This window comes from Sus scrofa, chromosome 1 (assembly GCF_054392235.1).
Source record: "Sus scrofa isolate SSC_HxYL_T2T_F1_AM1 chromosome 1, Sscrofa_HxYL_maternal_Yorkshire_Landrace_v2.0, whole genome shotgun sequence".
Classification (NCBI taxonomy): Eukaryota; Metazoa; Chordata; class Mammalia; order Artiodactyla; family Suidae; genus Sus; species Sus scrofa.
This window is the reverse complement of record NC_139383.1, coordinates 81,750,430-81,769,724: the sequence shown is the minus strand read 5'-3', so window position 1 is coordinate 81,769,724 and position 19,295 is coordinate 81,750,430. Positions and strand designations below refer to the sequence as shown.

The 19,295-nt window shown below is 39.0% G+C and overlaps 1 long non-coding RNA gene across 2 annotated transcripts in view; it reads left to right on the top strand.

Moving 5' to 3' along the window:
• LOC146406166 (uncharacterized) overlaps positions 1 to 19,295 on the top strand; it is a 157,005-nt gene that overhangs the window by 4,163 nt on the left and 133,547 nt on the right. Inside the window, exon 2 of one of the 2 annotated variants that reach the window (XR_014807408.1) lies at positions 6,794 to 7,174. This is a non-coding gene — a long non-coding RNA (uncharacterized LOC146406166). Of the gene's footprint in view, positions 1 to 6,793; positions 7,175 to 17,013; positions 17,369 to 19,295 lie in introns of those variants that run through there. The other variant, XR_014807402.1, reaches the window with a different exon arrangement.

The following is a 19,295-nucleotide window of genomic DNA, read 5'->3' as shown; positions in this document are numbered from 1 at the left end:
TGAAATCCATTTAAGAGCATGTTAAAATAGTGTCAAGGAGGTGATAAGGAGCTGGAGTTTTAATATTTCAAAGAGAAGACATTTGAACCATTCCAAAGAATATAATTATAAGAAAGAATAAAAGGGAAAAAGAAAGGAAAAGAAAACAAAGAAAGGCAAGGTTATTTTTAGAAAATGTATCTCAGTGTCTTTGGAGAAGAAGTTTTTCCTTTATTTTGGTTAATCAGCTTATGAATAATGTAGAAATGTTCTTATTTGGCTCTAAAATATCCTTAGTTCAAAGCCCAAGTTTTAGGATCTGAGTCAGACAGAAGTGATTTTGCAATAAAATCTTTCCTGGGCATTACCTGTATCAATCTATTTTCCTAGAACCGCAGAATTTTAGAGCTGGTAGGGACCTTGAAAATCATATTGTCTCTCAGGAGTTCTCCTCTTCATTTGGAATAAAAAATCAAAAGAAAAAAATAATTAAAAGTAAGGGGTATTGAGAGAGATTTTTCCTTCAAATAAATCTGCTTCATAGACTCTTTAAATCCTTGCAGAATTATCTGCAAATCTTCAGGAAGAGACTTGGCATAAATAAGGTTGTCTCAAGTTAATTGTCTCTTCCCTGTATTTTAGAGAAGCTTATGACACCTAATTTGGAGAATAACAAAGATAAAATTCAAGATTTGATTTTGTGGCTGCACATTCAAAACATTTTAAAGCATGCAAGGTGTGCAATGGTGTGTAAATGAGAATGGGTGCCAATCTTAAGAAGTAACAAAAATCAAAGCAACAAGATAAATTAATTCTATGAGTTCTTGAGTTGACCAGCAGGTGGGGGCCCAGATTGCTGTCAAAGAGCTTATGATTAGAATAGAAAAAGGACCTTAAAAATCATCTAAAATTCTTTTTTTACACCATTTTTTAATTTTTTCTGAAAAAATAAAAATAAATAAAATGTGCTTTCTTAAAAAAATAAAAACAAACAAAAAATCATCTAAAATTCTCATATAATATTCAGTTCCTGTGGAAAAAATACTGGAAATAAGCTCACTTGATCATAAGGACATATGATCGGAACTATAATAAAGACATTGATTACAAGTTACCAATAGTGCTCCCAGTTTTAGAGAAATGCAAAATTACATAGTTCACTTCTTACCAAACTCTAATTATCAAACTAACTTTGCGTGCTCCTCACCAAAGTAGAGCTAATGGCACATAGCCCTTGTGAATGTTTCCTTTTTGATTTATAGGTTCTAACATTTCAGCTCTTATTTTTATATGTATTTTTATGATGAACACTGAATATCTCCCCACATGCCCAATTATATTTTAAAAGCACTGAAATACTTTTATATATCTTTGCTTGCTTTCTGTGATTAATCACTCTTTTAACAAAGAAGTCTGAATAGACTTCTGTCAAATTAATTTAAAAAGTTATAGATGTTGGGATTTTTATTAATATAAAAGGTAAAACATTTTCAATACTAACTTATGAAACTAACAACTAATCATAGTTCATTTTTTCAGTCCCAGGAGAGTTAAATTATTACTATGCCAGTGAAAAATTTTGCAGTTTTTTCCCTACTGTCCTTTTAGAACTTACAGCTTACAAAACAGTGAAAATGATATGTTGTTTGTGACATTAACTCTACTTAATTTGGAACCCTAGAATAATTTTATTTTCTTCCATTAAATCTTTAATGCATTTTCAGCATAAAATTTAAATATATTAATATGTCAGATATTGATTTTATGTTAACACGTTAAGGCTATCTAAATCACATTGATACTTTTGGTGGATCTGAAAACCAGTTGATCTCTATTATCTACTCAATATTATGATTTTAAGTTTATTTGTTGATTGAGGACGAATTATGTCCTTCGGGTTCATTCTATTATGATAATCAGGTTTCTAATACTGTGAAAAAGACTTAGGAAGACATGCTGTATTCCTGAATAAATGGTAAAAGCGCATATTCTTTTTCATTTTTGACATTACTTAAATTCTGGCGGTCTCTTAGGTAGTGAGAAAGTTTTAGCAAAGGAAAGCAGTACTTAATTAATGCTGGAAAATGCCATTGGAAGACTGATTTTATATTTTGTTGGTCTTACGCTTTCTGGCATAAGATGGATGAGAAAAAATAGAATGTTAGGATCCCAGTCAGCTTCTGACAGATTGCTGTGCTAAGAGAAAATTTGCCATTGAGCCCATTTCAAAGAATACAGAGCAAGTTTTCAGTAATGCTTTTATAACTACAAAGTTTCTTTAGGAAAAGACAAGGGTTCCTTCCAGAAAGGAAAGGGTGGATGCTTTCTGAGGAAACTTTTTCTTTATGGATCCCATAGTGCTTGTCCTATTTTCCTTACGACATGCTTCCTGGCAAAGGGTGGGAAGGAGATAAGAGGGAAGAGGAGAAAAAGGAACTAGGAAGAAGAAACCAAAACAGCAAGATGTTGAGCTAGTGAGAAAAACTAGCTCTTCTCTCTTGAGACTGCGTAGTCAGATTTATAGTATCTATTTCAGTCTTAGCTAGAGATTTACTGACAGATCTTTACCAAATCAAATCATTTAATTCTATAAACCTTTTATTTTGTTCTTGGTAAAATATTATTGTTAGCATTTATGAATTGCAATGAGGATTTGCAAAGCCATGAATATTTCATGAAGATCTTGAGATATTTGGATCTAAGTATGTCTTCTCAAACATGGCCAACTCTCAAATGCCACTTGGTGGGTTTTGTGTGGAGAACTTAGTTCTAGACTGATAATCCCCCTGTCACATAATTTATTTCTGAGTTGTCTCCATTCACAAGTTAGTCAGTGTGTAGTTAAGGAAAGCAATCTAATTTAATTTTAGTCTGGGCAGTAAACTCATGCAATGAAGGTTGAGATATTGGGGTGGCGGGGGGAAGTGGTGGAGGAGGAACTGCTTTGGAGTTCCATTTAGTCATCAATCTAACACTTTATTGAGCATCTGCTGTGTGCTAGGTACTGGCTTAGGTTTTGAGAATTAAAAATATAAATCACAGAGGAAGCCTGGTGTGGTTACAAGATAAGACTTTGGAGTTAAGACTTCGAGAAATTGAATTCTAGATTTGGGCTACTAGTCAGTAGCCTGGAGCATGGTACTTAATCTCTTTTACCTGTTTTCTTCTCTGTAAAATGAAGATATTACCTATATCACAGGGTTGTTTTGAAAATGAACTGAGAAAAGCATTTTGAGTGGTATCTGGCACGTAGCTATGTATTCAGTATAAGTTAGCTGTGAAGGTCAAGTCTCTGTCCTTCAAGACAGTCATCCATGGGGAATTTGGGTAAATAACCAATGGCTACAACACAGTGTGGTAAGTGGTGTCACCCAGACCTGCAGGGGCCATTCAGAAGGCTCAGGAGACACACTGAAATCAGACTGGAGGGTTGATACAAATTGAAAGAGGATGTCAACACCAGGTTTTGAAGGGAAATGCATGCTAAGCTAAGGGCCTATATTCTAGTCTGAAAAAATATTGGTACAACATTTACAGGCTTCTTAGTTTCGAACTCAGGTGATCTTTGTCGGATAAACTAATTAGGATTTTCAACCTGTGACCCCTTTCTTAAGAGGTGAAAGAACTTAATTTTACATCTTTAACTTTTGACCTTTTTTAGCCCATCAAAGATTTGGTTTAATTCTTAGGGATCCTTTCATCTTATTGAAATTTTAAAAATTAGTTTTATGTTTAACCTATTTTTATCAACCTTCATTAGCCACATTTCTCAACTGATTCTTTGCATTTTATTCCTATTTTCAAAATGTAATCTCTCTCTTTAGAGGATTTGGGAATTTCTTGGCCCGCAGAACATATGTTTCTTTGTCTCACATTATCCTTTCAGTCTGGAATATTATCATGGAGGAGAAAGCAGTGATTGGGACAGGTAGTTTCAGGGCAGCAATACAGTATGGAGAGAACTCAGTATGTGGAGAAGCCCTCCTCCCTAACTCTGTGACCTTGAGCTGAGTAATTAATCATGCTAAGTCTCATTTTAAAAACTTAAAAAAATATAGATGTCACATGGAATAATGACTAAGAAAACAGCCAGCACACCAAAGGTTCTGAACAATCTAAGCTGGATCTAGTCTGTGCTCATGAATAGAAGCCCCTTGCAGTTTACAGTGTCTTCCTTGCCCAAGAGGAAGCTGGCCTCCCATCACCAATGACCAAATCTTAGCACAACACTGACACACAGTAGGCCACCGGTACATAATACAGAAGTTAAAGAGTGAGGCATCCAGGTGTTTCCACTGTGGCGCAGCAGAAACAAATCTGACTAGCATCCATGAGGATGCAGGTTTGATCACTGGCCTCGCTCAGTGGGTTAAAGATCCAGTGTTGCCATGAGCTGTGGTGTAGGCTGGCAACTATAGCTTCAATTCGACCCCTGGCCTGGGAAGTTCCATATGCTGTGGGTGTGGCCCTACAAAGAGAAAAAATAAATAAATAAAACCAGTTTTTGTCTTCTCAACAGGTGGCAGAGATACCTGAAGGGCATACTGGGTGTGGTGTAGTTTGCTTACTCCTAGATCAGCTGCTGCCTGGTGGTCAAGTGGTATCACTTTTTCTGTCTCCGGTTAAGACATCATGCATTTGGTACCACACAGTAGATGTGACTCATGGAGCCTGAAAGCCAATTCAAAAGACATCTTCCACTCATCATCTTCTTACAATTCTGTTTCTACAAAAAATCGGATGAATCTTTTCTTGAACGCTTTCTACAGAGAAACACAGGATAGGGTTCCTATAACATTCACTAGAATACCTGCTTTGAGGATAAACAGAAACAAATGGATTGAATTCATTTTCCATCAGGGCTAAATTTAGCAGAATTCTTTCTCTCCATTCCCTTCTCTCAATGTGAAATTAGGCAAGTTACCTGTGGTTGGGATCAATAGAATCCAAATTTAGTATGAAGATGGATCACCTCACCTACATAATGTAGATAAAAGAGGAAATTTTGTTGTCTCTATTTTCATCCATGCTAAGAACAAAAATTAAGAACATATAAAGCCTGCTGTGGTTGATATCCATTTGTCAGGCTTTTGACTTAATAATCTGGAGAGACTTGAATGTCAGGATAGGAAATGCTCTGTCAAATCTTAGTCTAAGTTCCACACAATGGGCTGCTTCTATAAGAAGAGCTTCCTGAATCATAAAGGACATTTTAAAGTCGAACAAAATTACCATTATAATCAAATTCAGCTACCCTCAGGGTAAGTCTTCATTCAAGTTCCCAGGATGATTCCCTACTCGTGTTTTTCACCATTTTGAAGGTAGGTTTTAAAGCAGGTTAAAGTGATCATTCATTCATTCATTCATTTTCATTCAGCAACTATTTGGTGAGTGCTTATTACATGCCAGGTATTTTCTAGGGATAATGGGGCAAACAAAACATAGCAAGTCTCTGCCTCATGTTCTTACTAAGGGTGATTCCACACTTTACTCTGACCCAGTATTCCTGCCTGAATTCTGTAGTTTACATAATCAGAAGGGCGATATTATGGGTAAATAAGGGTGAAATGGAGCTAAAAGCCTTCAAATTAGTAGTTAATCTTCAAAGTTCTAAAAGACTCTAATTATCTACTCATAGATGAGTTGCCACATATAGTTGAGATTTTCCTCAAACCAAATTCCAGGGGCTTGATGGTTGTTTGAAATTGGTCTCAATTGCCTTATGCCTGGAAAACAAAGAATTGACAATCCCATTTCTTGGTTAAAGATTACCACATTTTTTTTCTTTTTTACCCGATAAAATTTCTAGCAAAATTTTCAGTAGAACTCATGAAATGATCAAGGTGCCTACCTTTAATTTTTTTTTTTTTGCAAAAAATGTAACAAGTGAAGCTTACATTATCATAGTTAAAATTAGGGGAGCTACGACAGGGCACTGTTGGCCATTATAGGTCTTTTTAAAGAGAAACTGAAAATGCGAAGACTGCTGATACAAATAATAACAAGCATTTCACCCAGTACTGCTAGGGGTTTATTTGAATTTTGTCAATTGTAATGTTGCTGTAGCTGTAACAAAAATAACATCGGTTTTTTTAAATCATTAGACCAAAGCTTAAAAGGGTCTTATGTGACTTCTTATTGCCAAAAAACTTAGATCCTATCTTGGACTATTGATTCCCAAAACTTTGCAAACCTTCTAATGAATGCTGTATGGATATGTATTCAGGTAGCAAGTGTACTTCCATAGGTACCATTCTCTTAGAATGACTCAGTGTATCTCCAAGTAGGCAAGCATCTCCTTAAAATCTCCAGGTTTGAAACTGACCACCCTCTTTTGTCTGTTTATACTTTTCATTTGTTTTGTTTTGTTTTGTTTTGTTTTTTTTGTTTTTTTTTTTTTTTTTGCTCTACTGCTTTTCTGCATCCTCTGATAAAGTAGGATATTTCAATATCTACTTACTTCACCTTTTCCAAGTTTGCTTTTAAAGTTAGTGAGAGTCATTCGCTGAATGATATGGGTGCTTGTAATCAATTGATTCCTCCCACTCTTTTTCTGTATTTATCATCTTTTCTTACCAGTAGACTCAAAGGCAGAATTCTGCATTCTAATAGTGTCACATAACACCACAAGGTCAAATGGATGAGAAATTTGTCTTCATTGAAACATGGAATGGGAAAGTTGGTTATTGAAAATATTCCAGGCAAAATGATAGAATCAGTACATGAAAAATAGCAATGAAAAATGGATGACAGAATATAGTAAATACATTGTTCCTTCTTTTAAACTCCCTTTCTTTTCTTGGTCTCTATATAGGGGCATTTCTCAAGATTTGCTTCTGGATTTTCTGTGCATTTCCAAATATACTTCTGCTAGAATTCTGATCTACTCTTCCAGCTTTAATTGTTACCTCTGTGAAGACTGAACAACTATGAGTGCCCACTAAGCACGTGCTGGTGACTCTGCCTGCCCTTGGAGTCTTCTCTGCCCTGCTTTGTGCCAGGAGAGGCCAACTGCCATAGGCTGCATCACTCAGGCTCCTTGGTCTGGCTTCTGGTTATATTTACACAAAGGAAGGATGGACAGAAAGTGCTTTGGAGTCATTATTTACCTCCCCTCCTCACGGCTGAACCTCAATTCTGGCTTCAGCTCTTGATGACCGGCACCTCCTTGACCAGCAGCTCTCACTGAGCTCAGGTAACGTGACTTCCTCGTCTTGCTCCTTTGTATCTAGAGTTGACAGCTGTTTCCTTCTGAGGTCCATTTATGCGATTCTCTATTTCTTCTGAGTACTTTCATCCTGCCTACACTTTGCATCTTGGCAGAGGTAGCTTCTCATTGAGTACCAGGAATCATGATTAATGTTAGAGAGTCAGTGATGAACAAAACAGGTACCATTTTTGTCTTTGTGGAGTTTAACACTGTAGTCTGTGGGCCTTGTCAATAAACTAGTAAACAAACTCAAAATGAAAACAACGACAACTGTTTATAGTAAAATTTATGGTGGTATAAAAAGCAGATAGACGTGGGATGTGGAAGATGAGCAAATTTAGACACGGAAACATAGTCCTGTGGGGGTAAGAAATGAGATAAGACATCAGTGATTAGAAGTAAGCTAGCCATTTGAAAGACAGGAGAAAAAAATCAGCAAATGCAAAAAGACTGAGGCAGAAAGTAGTTAGTGATACTTAAATCTACATCTGAATAGTACATATTTAAAATCTCTTTTTACATCTGAAATTGTTAATACATATTTATATATTAAAGGCTTATATAGTACTTGCCAAGTGCCAGACACTGTTCTAAGTGCTTTGTATTATCTCATTTAATCTTCATTACTATCTTAAAAATAAAAGCTATTTTCTCCACTTTATAAATGCACAAACTGTGGCACAGAGAAGTTATGTCCTATTGTCATCTCAGACTTGGCAGGTCCAGGACAAATTTTATTATTTCTAATTTTGTCAGTCTCTTTTATATCAATGGGATTCTCATTATTTTAATCCCACGGGGTAGAAACTATGATACTGTACTTTTTTCTCCTTTTCTCTCATTCTCTTTATCAGGCATGAACCTATCTCTGATATGTATCGCTGTCTTTCCATTCTCACCACCAATGCCCTAATGTAAGCCCATTTTCTTCCTGGATCACTGGACTACTACAGCATCCTCTGACTGTACCCCCTGCCTCAGAAGGAGAGAGTCTGAAGAAGATACTAGATTATCTCCTCCTAGAAAACCAATTCATCATGTTAGTCCCCCTTTAAAAAAATGCTTAAATCCTCCCAATTCTAACCCAAAGGACCCATCTTTAGTGTGTTTTGCAGCCTAACTTATTCTCTTTATTCTTGATCCCCTGTTTTTTTTCAACTCCAGTCTTCTGTACCTGATTTTCTGATTTCTCTGCTCTTTTCTGCACATAATGGAAACAGAAATTCCATGTGTACCATTGTCCCCAAGTATAAATTAGGTGAACATGTTAGTCGTGGGGGGAAAACGTGTCGGTTTAGGAATCTATTAATACTGGGTTCAGTTAATATATATTGCAAAAATATTACACATGTGAGACTGAGAACATGTTTACAAAAATGAGAATTGACTCCCTCTTCCCGCATCCACCATGCTGATTACATAACAAGATAGTATGTTTTAATTGTTCTCTGTGTGTGTGTGTGTAGTCAGCAGTGCTTTCACTAACTTGAGTGTTGTATTTAACTATGAGGAATATATTTAAGGAAATTAAATCCATTCATTTAATATAGTATATTTATTGAGCCATTATTATATGAAATCCTGTTTTAAGGGCCACAGGGAATAAGACAATAGGCTTTTTCCCCTAAAGGAATGTAGAAACATAAGAGTTCAAAATGAAGCTTATAAAAGTTCCCCTGGAGGATGTTGGTGAATAGTGGGAAGAGGTAGTAGGGGAACCCAGGCACCAGGTAGATAGAAACCACTCATTAAGTGATCTGGTACTTGGAATCACCACTCTGTAATGGAGTTTGAATTCCTTTCTCTGGCTCAGTGCTTAATCTTCACTTATACCCTTTAGCATTACGAAACTGCCAATATTTCTCCCAAATTAAGGATTGAGAAATCAATGTTTTTAAAACGTGCATAGTAACCAGTCTCCTAGGGTATTTACTCACGTTCAGAATCACTTCTATTTCAATCAATGCAAAAGGTCTGGATTTATTGTTCTGCCTCAAGAGCTGGTCCCTTTTCCCCAACATGCCCTTTTCTTGCGTCTGCGTAACTCAGTCTAGAATAATATCTAGGAGTTCTCGTCTGTGGTGGCTTTCGTCATTCTCTGCACCTCAGGATAGTCAGGGGACAGGAGCAGGACTTCAGTCTTTCATATCCTTTAGAATTTTTTTGGTGGCCATGTGCACCCTGATTTCAGTTCTTCTTTGAGGTCTCTCCATTAATATAGGTTGTATACGTGCCTCTTAGTTTTTCCTCATTGTCTTAATAACTACAAGAACACACACACACATACACAGTCATTCCCAAACACCAGTATCAAACAATACAGTTTAATCCATGGGGTCCCAAGATTTTTATTTTTTTTTGTTTCATTTCATTTCATTTCATTTCATTCTATTTTGCTTTTTAGGGCTGCACCTGCAGTGTATGGAATTTCCCAGGCTAGGGTTCAAGTCAGCTGCTGGCCTACACCACAGCCACAGCAACTTGGGATCCTAGATGTGTCCTGCTGGCCTACACCACAGCTCGTGGCAACGCAGGATTCTTAACCCACTGACCAAGGCCAGGATGGAACTTGAGTCCTCATGGATACCAGTCATGTTCATTACCACTGAGCCACAACAGAACTGCAGGGGGTCCCAAGTTTAAATGAGTGCTGATTCCACCCAGGAAACCCAAGTGAGTGGGGGCACACAGTGTCACAGGGAGAGACACTGTGACAATCTCTACTTGTCTCTGTCTTTTTGCTACTACATGGGAATAAGAGCCTTCATATTGCCACATAATTTGGATTATGTCTAGAGGAGCTAGAAAGCCATATTTTAAAAATAAAAATAAATAAATTTTAAGTATTGGGATGGTTAATTTTATATCAACTTGACTGGGTCAAGGCATGTCCAGACACTTAGCCAAACATTATTCTGGGTGTGTCTGGGAGGGTGTTTTTGGATGAGATGAACATTTAAATAAGAGGACTGCACAAAGCAGATTGCCCCCCCCCCCCCATAACATGTGTAGGGCCTGTCCCATCAACTAAGTACCAGAAGAGAACAAAAATACTGAGTCAGAGGGAATTCTTCCTGCCTGATGGGTTGAACTGGGACATTGATGTTTTCAAGCCTTTGGATTCAAACTGATAAACTGGCTCTTCTTGTGTCTCAAGCCTGCTGGATTTAAAATTGGAAATTATATCATCAGCATTCCTGGTTCTCAGACCTTTAAACTTGGATTGGAAGTACACCATGGGCTCTTAAGGGTCTCCAGTTTGTTTCCATAGTTATGAGATCAGTCAATTCCAATCTCTTTCTTCCTGCCCACCTTCCTCCTTTTTTCCTTTCCTGCCACCTCCCCCCCTCCCCCGGAACCTATTAGTTCTGTTTCAAAATAAAACAAGGGTATGAGGTCCTTCATGACGTGCCTGAAGGCCAGTGCCATCATTTCATATACTTTATAGTCAATCTGTAGGAGAATGGGTAAACACTTTCTTGGCTGCTCCATACTTTTCAAAGTTCATTACATCCCACAATGAATATCTGATTTCACGTTAGAATGGTGTTAATGCCTCTTTTTCATCGCCCTCTTCCCTTTAATGATCTTTCTAGATCTTTCTAGGGCCTTCTGGCAATAAGAACCACCCCATTACTGGACCATATACTTGTCAGTGAGTGTTCTCTTAGTGATGTAAAACCCATATAAAGCTTATTGGCACTAGTAAATTCTTAGACCAGAGGCCTCTTTATTATTAGTCCCAATTAGAGAAGGTATTAGGGAAGCTGGGGATGGAGTTTCATTATTCCAGTGAGGTAAATGAAAGACCTTATTTTTATATAAACCAAACTAGATACAGTAAAAGGGTTGTTGATCTTAAGGTAGTTTTCTTAAAAAAACTATACTTATTTCAATAATGATTCTTCCAGTTATTCAAAGACTATTTTTGAAAATTCTGAATCCTTTTTTGGAATTGCCATCTAAAACAATTCCACAAGGAAATTTTCTACAATGTAAATTTGTTACTCTTTGTTTTTGACTAAAACACAACTAGCCAAATGAAAATATTTACCTTGTCAAATAACTCTTGGTTAAAAGTTGAATTTAAACAGACCCTTCAAGAAAAAAAAATTGACTATCACTAACATTACATAAAATAATGAACCAAAGATGAGTTTCCAATTTTTTTTAAACAATGGTCATATTACTGGAATGAATGCATGTATGCAAAGATGATTGAACTGCTCTGAAGAAGTCACATAGTGTGGTTTTGGTGTATTTATTTAGAACACGGTCTTTTTATCTCAAAGCAGGGATTGCAAACTCATTGAGAGATTTAGGTTGGGAATAAGACAGCAGGAAATGTGGTGAGTTTAAGAATGAGGCACTGTCAAGAGCAGGGAGCTCTTGACTCAGCAACACCAGATGTTGTCAGGGAGGCTCTGAGCTCCGTGTTGCCAAACTGCTGATATTTCAACATCTGTGCAGAATGCAGGGAGTCTGGCGATGTGGGGGTGACTGGTATCATTGGTGGGCATGTTTCAGCCATGCGGTAGCCAGATTAATAGGGGAGGAAGGAGAGATCTTGGGGCAGATTGTGAATTTGAATTTACTTGTGAGAGGAAGAAAATAAATTGGGATATTAGCAAGGTCTAGTGGGTTTTCTTTAAGGTGGGTATAAGTGGGAAGGAAGGACTCTGAGGGGAGGATACAAGTAATGTGGGTGGAGAGACAACAGTGAAAATGTGGAGATTAGGACTGAGGAAGAGGGAACCAGAAAAATTGGAAAGGATTAAACCAAGGATCCAGGAAGAAGGGAAGGTCCTGGAAATGAGGAAGGTAATCTCATCCTTTGAAAAAGAGATTTTTTTTGAGGGAGAGTGAGATGAGCAATTATTTGGATAAAAATAGAAAACACACTTATCAAATTTATGCATGCTACTAATCAATCTGTGAGGAGTAGCTAATGTGATGGATAATAGAGTTAAGATTCAAGAAGTTGTGTTGGAATGTAGAAATAATGAATTGAAACAAAATGAAGTTTAGTGGTAATGAATGCAAAGCTTTCCCTGTACTGAAATAAATCATTTAAAGTACAGAATGGAGAATAAATGACTTCATACCATTACATGTGGAAAATATTAGCATTTTACTTAATAAAAAGCTTAACATATTAATAATACCAGAAGGGTAACAGGAATGCGTTAAAGCTAATGCAAAACTAAGTTTAATGAACTGGGGGTGTATAGGGTCTAGCTCAGGAAAGGCTGTAATTATTGACACTTGAAATGTCTAAGATTAGCCCCGAGGGAGCAGTCCATAATTGGGGCACTAATTAAATGACTATGATATATTCTTATAGTGGAATACTCTGTAGTTATGAAAAAGAATAAGGAGACTGTGTTCTATTTGGGAAAGCTTTTCAGAATATATTGTTAAGTAAAAGATGAAAGTACATGATAGTCTATGTATGAAACGTAGTAAAAAGGATTATATAATCATCTTCATTTTTACTCACATATAAAATTCCAAAATGATGATAAAAGAATTTAAAAATCTGGTTACCTGTAGCAGACTGAGTAGGAATAGAGTGGACAGTGATGGGATAGAAATAAGGTTTCTCAATGCACCCTTTTAAATTTACTTTTATGTTTGTCATGTGAATGTATTATCAAATTGAAAAAATATTTTTAAAAGTGAGACTGGTGAAGGGGGTGATTGAAGTTTACAATGGAGAAGAAGAGATCCAGGAAGATTATAAAATTACATTCTTCCTAATGATAAGCTTTGTACTTCATTTATGTGTTTATAGTATCTTCAATCACTAATACTTGTCAGCTAGAAGGCTATCAATTAAATATTTGCTGATCAATGAATGAATACATGAATGATATGACATGAGATATCTCTCCTCAAAATATACAGATAATGCTTGTGTCAAAGAGGAGTTAACCCTGTTTTAGTTATATGTGATTAAATTAGAATGAATTAATGAAAGTTGATGGGAAGAGAAAAAAATGATTTGTTTTTTTTTTCTTTTCTTTTTAAGGCCACACCCATGGCATATGAAAGTTCCCAGGCTAGGGGTGGAATAGAAGCCGCAGCTTCTGGCTTACACCACAGCCACAACTCAGTATCCAAGCCACATCTGTGACTTACACCACAGCTCACGGCAATGTTGGATTTTTAACCCACTGAGTGAGGCCGGGAATTGAATCCGCATCCTCATGGATACTAGCCATGTCACTGAACCACAAGGGCTGCTGGCCTACACCACACCACTGCAACATGGGATCTGAGCCTCGTCTGTGACCTACACCACAGCTCACTGCAATGCTGGAATCTAACCCACTGAGTGAGGCCAGGGATTGAATCCACATCCTTGTGGATACTAGTCAGGATGGTTAACCACTGAGCCATGAAGGGAACTCCCTAAACAAGCATTGAGAGACTATTCCATAGCAGGTACTGGAATTATCAAGTGGAATAAGACACTCCTTAAGCTTTCAAGAGGTTACCAGTTTAGAATCAGGGTGTCAGGCTCACGCATAGTTATGTTGCAGGAATGGGAACCGCCCCCCACCCCCAACCTTCCAGGGCCTGAGAATGGGCTCTTGTCTAACACTCAGAAATGAAATGAATTGTCTCAGGAGACACATATACTGACAAAGCAAAAGACTTTATTGGGAAGGGATGCCCTGGTGGAGAGCAGCAGGGTAAGAGAACCCAGGAGGACTGCTCTGCCACATGGCTCACAGTCTCCAGTTTTATGGGAATGGGGTCAGTTTCTGGGTTGTCTTTGGCCAGTTGTCTTGCTCGGCTCAAACTTGGTCTGACTCAGGATCCTTCCTGGTGGTGAGGGCATCTTTCAGCCAAGATGGGTACCAGCACCAAGGACCCTGGGAGGTTGGTTGGCTCCTCTCTCCTATTGGCTACTCCTGAATCCTCCCCGTTAGTCTTTATGGCAGGACCATGCTCCTTATCAGGGTCTTCTCTTGTGAGACAGCTCATGCCAGTGGCTATTATCATGCATGGCCAAGGTGGGCAGTTTCAATCAATGGTCCCCTAACAGTTATATTATAACAAAATGGGCACAAGGCTAGAGACAGAGGAAATTTGGAGAGTGCTGAACAAACCTGAGATGAAGGCTTAGTGGTCATAATTCGCTTCCTGGAGAATGGCATGCCTAAGCTCCATCTTAAAATAAAGAAGGGGAAGGAAATGTGAGGGGAAAGAAGGGATAATCCAGAGAGAGGGAGGACCAGGGGAGATACTCAGGGCAGAGAAGAACGGAGGGTGATGTGAGGAACATCAACCAGTTCATCTTGGGGGGAGCAGAGAGATCACAGCAGGGATGCCAGCATATGTGACAAGAAAGGGACATCAACACCAGCAACCTTGAACTCAGCCTAAGAAAGAGATTTCTACAGACCTACAGATTTTGAAAACAAACTTATGGTTACCAATAGGAGGGGGTGGGGAGGGGTGGACTGGGGGTTGGGGATTAACATATGCACACTGAGGCATATGGAATGACTGGCCAACTGGAACTTGGGGTATAGCACAGAGAACTCTACTCCAATATTCTGTGATCATCTATATTCTCTGTTCAATATTCTGTGTTCAAGCCCAGGTAGGCTGAAAGACCTCTTGCTAGTGCTGTAGAGAATAAAAGAGCATGGGCTTAGAATTTAAAGTAGACTTCCGTCTTTTAAAAGAACAACATTGCAGGTGAAAAGGAAGGTGGGGATGATTATGTCTGAGTTCCCTGACACATTAAAATTTCAGGTTTTCTTTTATACAAGCGCTACTTGAGATCACGTCCCCCATCACTTGCTGGTTAGCTGGGAAAGGAGAGGAGACCTTGTGATATTAAGCAGTTGGAGAAGGTGGATCTTGAAGTAAGTAAACTTGAAAAAGGCTGTTTGCAAGGGGGGTAGATAACATACATTTGAAAAAACCTTGTATCGAGTAAAACATTAAGTTGTTATCATTTTGTTGAGGCTCGAGCTTTCTCTAAGGACTTTCATATAGAGCTGTCTTATTAGGGAGGGAGAGATTTTTTTTTTCCCCCTCCATCAAAGAGGATAGTAAAGAGAAGGAATCTAAGCATAGTATAAAGGATTGGTCATTTATGATGCTTTACAGTCCTAAGTTCAGTAAAAATTGCTGTTAAAACCTGCTTTAGGACTGTCCAGCTGTCCAGCCTCATATCACTCCTAGAGAAAGAATATCTTTGAGAGGAAGGAAGGCTTTTTTCTTTGTCTACTTTTACTTCCTAGGACTTAATGTAGATGCTTGTTACCTAGCAGGGACATAAACAAGTGCCTTTTGCGAAAAGATGAGGTAGAGGAGCACCAATAATTCGCTGATGTTTTCTATCTGTATATTAATGGCTAACAGTTCTATGTGCTAAGCAGCTTCTGTGAATCTTAACACCACATGCACCTTTTACAAACACAAAAGCTGAGGAACAGCAAGGTTAGGTAACCTGCCTGAGATCCCAGAAATTGTCAATGATGGAACACCCGAGCCTTTCTGACTTCCAAGCTCATGGTCATGGACTACTGTATGGGAGATGTATTTAGCTTCTTTATTATTCATTTTTTCTATGCATTTTTAGATTTTAAATTACTTTCAAAAGCTACACAAAGACAGGGTAGGATTCTTTTCTCTTAAATTAAACCACAAGGTCCTCTTGCTTGTTAAGAAGGAATCTCAGGGTAGCAGCCTGCATCCCAGGGGGACCCCGTGTCTGCTTTAGAGATTTGTCCTGTAATTTGGAGAATTGGTAGAAGCTGACAGTGGAGTGAAAAGGGTACAATCAGCTTCCTGACATGGGAAGAAAGCCTGTTAAGAGGTCAACTCCCGGGAGACCCCAGTACCAAGTGTGGGACAGAGCTAACAACTTCCAGAGGGAGTTGGGGCCAGCCTTTCCTCTCCAGATGGCTCCTTGCAGGATGCAGGGCTCACTGTGGGGGGGCTGTGAAGGGGCTGTCCTCGAGGTAGGAGCAAGTGATAACAATGAGGAACCATTTCGATACCAACTGGGGCACGCTATCCCGGAAAAAGAAGGATCCAAAATACTGTCTCTTCACAGCGGGAAGCTGTCTCTCACACAGCTCAGCTGGACTCACCCCACACTCTCTTTGATGTGAATAATTATAAGTATGCTGGATACAATCTTGCATATGGTTTTTTCTTTGGCAAAAGTGATTATACTAATTACTAACATTTTGAGGGTGTGTCATAGCAAACACTTGAGGCAAATGCTTTCTTTTACCTCTTGAGAGATGCTGCAACACCCTGCACAGGTGGTACTGTATTAATGAGTTACTGAGACTCTAATTTAACCAATTTTGGCTGTTTTCCTCTTCTGTGGGTTATTTTCTTCCTATTTACCTGAATGATTGTGTTTGCCGATTCTGCAGCAAATGGAACCTTTATCTCTTTAATGTTTCTCTCAAACAAACAAGAAGAAAGAATAAATATAAACTCCACGAAGTTGGTTTCACTTCAGGGGGCTGTGATTTTGTTTTCTATCTTCCTCCTGCAAATAAAACCTAAGAGAAACAGAATACTTTTCAAGAACTTGTATCAGTTTTTCTAAGATTGTAATTATGACAGCCTTCAGTTTTTAACCTTTCCTTGCTTATCTAACCCCAAAGACCTTCTAGGATTGCTAAGACAGTAAATTTAACACATCTGGAAACCGCTGTGACTCAGCATTTCATTATTGCTAATTTGTTAAATTGCTCTAACATTATACACAAGGCACACCTTCCCCTCCCCTACTCTGTGCCAGCCCTAGGCTCCACCCTCCAGCCTGAAGGCCCAGGTGCGGCCTTGAGACCTGGGCCAGCGTGGCTAGGAGGGGCTGCCTGAAGTCCCCCCTGCCCTCCTGCCTTGTAGCGACCCTTCTCCGGCTTCCAACCCTAAGCAAGCGCTACCACACAGCAACGTCCCCGCAAGCGCCCACGTTGCTCCTTAGGCCGTGGTGGAAGAAGGCACCTTCCCTTTTTGCAGATGAAAACACTGGGACCAGAGAGGTCTAACGACCAACCAAGGTCACAGTTGATGGTGGATGGCCCCATGGCCAGCTTCTAGTCCTGCCACCAGCTTGAAGGCCCAGGTTCCTTTCCGCAGAAATGGAGTCGTGACTCAACACCAGGGGACCGGGAGCAGCCGAGGCAGCAGGTAGGGGATCCCATCCCAACCGGGGATACAAAAGTGATACCCCTTCCCACAACCTCTCCCCTTGAGGTCCTTCCAGACTGGTGGAGAAACGGAGCACATGATACGCTCCCCACCTCCGCCTCCCTTTTTTGACCGAACCTGCAGGATGTGGAAGTTCCCTGGCCAAGTATCGAGACTTCACCATAGCAGTGACCTGCGTCACAAAGGTGACAAGACTGGCTCCTCAACTTACTGAGCCACAAGAGAACTCCCGCATGATATACTTAATTTTTTTTATTAAGTGTAGTTGATTTACATGTTCTGCTGTACAGCAAAGTGACCCAGTCATACCTATAAAGAGCTTTTTATAGTTTCTTTTAAAGAGATTTTTTTTTTTCCCCCAGTTTCATCGCTTTTATTTTATTTATTTTTTTTAGGGCTGCTCCAGTGGCATATGGAGGTTCCCAGGCTAGGGGTTCAGTCGGATCTGCAACTGCCGACCTACATCACAGCCACAGCAATGCAGGATTTGAGCCACATCTGCAACCTACACCACAGCTCAAGGCAACACCGGATCCTTAACTCACTGAGCAAGGCCAGGGATCGAACCTGCATCCTCATGGATGCTAGTGAGATTTGTTAACCACTGAGCCATGATGGGAACTCCATCTTTTAAAAAGCTTTTAAGACCTAAGTTATCTGCTCATTGAATTAATTCGTCCTATTTTGTAACTAAAATCTTCACTCAAGGAAGTCGAGTGACTGCAAGTTGGCAGATGGTAGAGCAAAGCTCTGATTTGTAATCTGGGGCTTCTATCATGGCGTTTTCTTGCTTTTCTGAGAGAGAAAATTCACCTCAGCTACTAGGAACCCTGACATAGGCCATTTTCCTCTCAATTCATGGCTGCTTCATGTACAGCTATTTAAAACGGGGTGGGGGTGGGGAGAAAGAAGAGGATGGAAGTAGGCAGGTATCTGGAGGGGTCCTTGACTGATTGCTTCTGCCTCTCAGGATTATTTCTCTGCTGTTCTGTTGGAAGCACCGCTTCTCTCAGAGTTGAGTTTGTTTGGATGGATACTGAGAGAGCAAAACAACCCACCTCCTAAATGAAGTGGGGATATGACAAGAAAACTTCACTCAGCTCTCCAGAAATTCCTGGTTCTTGTCCACATCTTCTCTCATCCCTTTCTTAATTCTCTTTTCTTCAGTGTTGATATCCATCTCTCCTTCACCAAGCTCTGCGAATCTCTTGCCCTTTACTTTTTTTAAGTCTCTCTGTGGTGTTTGGAGAGAGTATGCCATTGGCTCTAAGTAGACCAAAGGATCTTGGTCTCTGTTTAACAAAAAGTTGGAAGAAGCCAAGAGCTTAGTGGCCATGATGTCGTGCTGTGCTTGTCTGTGTCAAATAATAGTGAACTATATAGTACCACTGAGCAAGGCCAGGGATCAAATCCACATCCTCATGGATACTAGTTGGATTTGTTTCTGCTGTGTCACAATGAGAGCTCCCTATAGTACTTTCTTTTACCAACAGCTTGCTTAGCTAGAGTGGGCAGGGTATTCAGGATATAGCTGTCTCCATCATCTCCATTTGTATCTGTATCTCCATCTCTCCGCTATTTCTGTATCTTCACCTATGTATCCATACTTCCCTTTCTCACTCGCTCACTTTCTCTCTCCTTCCTCTAAAATAGAAAAAACTATTAAGTTATATTTTGGTTTTACACAATTAAGTAAAGATTAATTTTTTTAATTTTTCCTAAGGATTTGTAAAATAAGTCACATAATGACAGTAATCATATAAGCAATATGTTAACATAAAAATGTAACATTTACTAAGAATATTAGAAAGGGTTAGGGCTGAGATGGGAATGTCTGAGAGATGTCTGATTCCCATTAGACAAAATCTGAGGAGATCCTTAATTATAAAGGTCCAGATACTTGGAG